The sequence below is a fragment of the Abrus precatorius genome, unplaced genomic scaffold (assembly GCF_003935025.1).
Source record: "Abrus precatorius isolate BTA unplaced genomic scaffold, Abrus_2018 Scaffold5, whole genome shotgun sequence".
Classification (NCBI taxonomy): domain Eukaryota; kingdom Viridiplantae; phylum Streptophyta; class Magnoliopsida; order Fabales; family Fabaceae; genus Abrus; species Abrus precatorius.
In genome coordinates, this window is record NW_020874395.1 from 13892337 (window position 1) to 13896626 (window position 4290).

Here is a 4290-nt window from a genome sequence, read left to right on the forward strand (position 1 = left end):
TAACCCAAAATACAAGTATTGAGTACCATATATACTAAGTCTCACAAATCAACCGAAAGAAAATAAAAAAAAAATAAAAAAAAAAAATATATATATATATATATATATATGCTCTAAAGTAATAGCTCCCTGTTATCATGCAAGAAAGAGCAACTCCATGGTAAGGATAGGTTCAGAGCACCAAGCAAGGAATGAGAAGCAGGCTGTTTTAGCACGAGTTGCAAGAGCTTGCCATGTCTTCAATTTAATCATCTCCATTACTTTCAGGGCATCCAATTCACAATTAGAAAAAATAATTTTATTTCTATGCTTCTAAATACACCACAATGTTAAGCTCCAAATAACTAAAGTTACTTTCCACCTTTTCTTATCCGGTAGCAGCTCAAAAAAACCAATAGCGTTCTGTACTAAGGAAGAATATGAGCATATTGAACGATTCAACCAAGCTGAAATGTCCTCCCAAATGGACTTTACGAAACTACAATCTATGAATAAATGTACAGTGTTCTCTACCTCTCTTTTACAAAAAATACATATATCATTCTCTAAAATATGATTTAGTCCCCTTCTAATAAGATTGACTTTGGAGGGAAAAGAGTCATGGATCACCTGCCATATAAACACTTGGACTTTATGAGGAACTCAACAGCGCCATACCTTGTTCAAAATTTGAATGCTTAAAATGTTGAAATTTGGTCCTATATCCACATTGCTTTGTATAGTGCAATACCCAGATTTTGTAGAAAAACCTTTAATCCTATCACTCATCCAAATCCATCTATCCAAAGTGTTTGGGTGAGGTCGGTAATCCTGCAAAATAATAAAAAGGTTAGTAGCAACCTCCTCCTCCCATGGTCTAAGTTTCCTCCTCCACCGAATCCTCCATACCCATTTATCCTCTACCCAAAAACCATTATCTGACACTACACTCTCCTTATTTAGTGCCAAAGCAAACAATCTTGGAAAGAGAGACTCAAAACTATCCATGCCAAGCCACACCTCACTCCAAAAGCTCATATTCGATCCATCTCCTAATACTTTCTTCACACCATTTACAAACCAGTTGTTTGCAAGGTAACCCACTCTTCGAATGTCCTTCCACCAGGTTGAAGCTTTAGGATTTCTGAATGGAATATTTGGTGTAGCAAAAGAGAGACCGTGTCGTGCTTTTAGAATGTCTATCCACAAGCACTTTTGATTCTCCAACGCTCTCCAATTCCATTTTCCTAGTAATGCCCAATTCACCCTCTCAGTATGTTTCACTCCAAGTCCCCCTTCCTCTTTACTTTTACACACTTCCTCCCACCTCACCCAAGGTATTTTTTTTTGTATCCTTCACGCCTCTCCATAGAAAGTTCCGTTGGATACAAATAAACTCCAATACTACTTTCTTTGGCATTCTATAAAAGGAGATGTAATGGATCCCAGACAAAGACTTCAAGTCTTCAAATTTTAAGAACAATGAAACTGATATAAGATAGTGAGGATGACGGATGCTAAAAGTGATTAAAAGAGCACTTATCAATTATGATTTTAGGCCGAGTGCAGTGAAGCTTACTTACTTGAGTTACTTCAAAAAGCAAAAAACATTCAATAACAATCAAGTAAGACAAGAGAGGTGCAACCAAAAAGAATAGTAATACCTGTTTGAAGCAGATATCTCAATCAAAAGTCAAACCCCCCTCCGCCCAAAACACATTATGCCAAAGCATGCTTTTTTAGAGAGCATGTTGATCATGGATGGATCAGAGATGAGACTATCACATAAAGGATGAGAGTTGAAGGAGACAGAGGATAAATATGGGAAAATACCAATATGAGAGCTTGAAAAAGTCAGGTGTGACCTGAGAGGGATGATGAAAGAGTGATGGAATTCTCATGGTCATTGAGCCTCATGATTTGTTCCAAAGCGTTGGTATGAACGCAACAAAATTAAAACAATATGATATAACTATAATTATAATGTATTATTATAATATAATGTAAAGATCCCGCTAACCAATGTCTTAAGGATACTAGTTAACAAAATTAATAAATAGTAAGTTCTTATTAAAAATTTCGGGATCAATACATGTTTACATTTTTCAATTAAAAAAATTTACTTTGAATTCTTTAATCAGCACACATTGCTCAGCATTTTGCTAATATAAAAGCATTTCGTTTACTTTTAACTTCCATTTGTCTTGCATGCTTTTTGTTTTTTTGTTCTGTCTTTGGATTTGATGAAGTAAGAAAGAGAAACCAAACGTTGTAGCATTGTTTGTTACTTTTTGTCCCAATGATGTGTTTGTTTTAGTTAAGGTTAAGACAAGTGCAACTGACACAAGTTGTTGAGAGTCCTACACAGCTCTGTCTTGGTTTAGGCAGTATTCAGTAAATATTCATCTTGGGATATGGTTACGTGGCCATTATATTATTACTAATAAATATGGTTGGTGTCACATATCATTTCCGCAGATTTAATATTGCCCAAAGATTTCTGGTCAAACAATTTAGATGGCTGAACCAGATGGAAGCCGTAGTAGCCAATTAATGCATATACGGTTGTTCTATTATCTTAATCTTAATCCTATCTTACTCTTAATAATAATAAAATACTCTTTAGAATACATATAAGAGATGACATTTCAGTTTTCGCCAACAGAATAAGAGACAACATTTAATAAATTATATCAATTTTACTCTTTCCTAATTTTAATCTTAAACAGAAGTAGTTTTTTTTTGCAATAAACTGGAGTTTGAGATGCTTTCCACATAAAATAAAATAAAATTCTACAAAACCACTAAAAATAGAATGAGTTTTTTTTTTCTCTTTCAATGAATAAAACATAGAAAATACCTTTTGGATAAGCTAATTTTAGGAGGTTTTGTTGTTTTACTCTAAATCTCAAATTTCATGAATAATATCTCAAATTAAACAAATTTTAACTTAGTGATAACTTTTAAGTTGAAAAATTATAAAATTAACTAGTAACTTTAATTTTAAAACATGTTTATTTGGAGATGTATTTGGAATATAATAATCAATTTATTTTTAATTCTCTCCCAAGAAACTAGCAAAAATAAACAATTCTTTTTCAAAATGTTAAACTAAACATACGCTTAAAGCTTTATTTTTAAGTTTAACTTCAGAGTAACTTTTATGATTAAAAGGCCAAATCAAATGTTATCCCAAAGCCTAAAAAAAAAAAAGGTGGATTGCTATTTGGACCAACCTTTTTTAGTTACTCGCACTACTTATTTTATTGTGATTTTTTAAATTAATTTTTGAAAGTGTATAAATCTGGAAGTGATCTGCAAATGTCTATATAAATTTAATTTTTGGAAGGTTCTAAATCACTTCCGAAATTAAATTTTGAAAGTGATAATAGAAAAGGGGATACAAATAGCAAAAAAAGCTGGTGCAAAAAGTAAGCTCCAAAGCAAAGCATGTATAGAAGCCAATTGAAGGAGTTTCTACTTTAAAGAAGAAAAGTCTGAAAGAGTTGCGTCAAACACTGCATAAATATTAAAGATACTTGCTTACTCTTAATTAAAATTTGGTCAATCATAGCATACATGAAGCGGCTTTAGCACACTATTTTTTTTTTAAAATAGCATCTTCCATAGAACTAGATTCATGATTCTTTTTCTTGCATATTTATAAAGGTAAAATGCAATGGTTCCGGTTACAAGCCCCGTACAAAATAAACGGTGTATCATATTGGCATATAATTGATATAGTGATTCATTGCATGCTTAAGATACAAAAAATGTTTCTTGTTTTGGCTACTCAGTATTGCATGCTGTGTATGTGGGTGGAAAGAAATAAAGTAAGTTACACAAATTAGTTTATTGATATCCTCACACCAAATAATCGAATTAGATTGTACATTAGATTGTACATTATTTGAAAATGACTAGTATGCTAAAAACTGGGATGGTCTAAATATTCCTGAAAATTCTTGCTCTAGCTGGACCATTCGTATCTAAGTGCATTGAGATCCCAATATGAATAATATTGAGATACAAACTCTTACCCCTAAAATAAGACTATTTTGATCTTTCGATTATATCATGAAAAATGAGTATAAATTTTTAGCTGCTAATTAGTGTATAAAAATAGGATATTTGGATTTTTCTTTTTTACCCTTTCAAGGTAAGGAGCCACAGTATATATGTTTGTAATAAATCTTGTTTTGAAGAGTTGAAAAGCACTGTTTCACTGTACAATTCTTTACATCTGCCCTTTTTAAAGGCATTTTTTAGATGAAGACTATGGTTTTCTTCAGATGGAAATTATTACTGCTG

General features: G+C 32.1%; 1 protein-coding gene across 1 annotated transcript in view; it reads right to left on the bottom strand.

The window, feature by feature from the left end:
- The window catches only part of LOC113867810 (probable cyclic nucleotide-gated ion channel 20, chloroplastic), a 28207-nt gene extending 27198 nt beyond the window's left edge, over nt 1-1009 (bottom strand). Inside the window, exon 1 of the mRNA XM_027503296.1 lies at nt 1005-1009. The gene's annotated coding sequence lies outside the window, so the exon portion shown is untranslated. The remainder of the gene's footprint in view (nt 1-1004) is intronic.
- Between the last annotated feature and the right edge of the window lie 3281 nt (nt 1010-4290).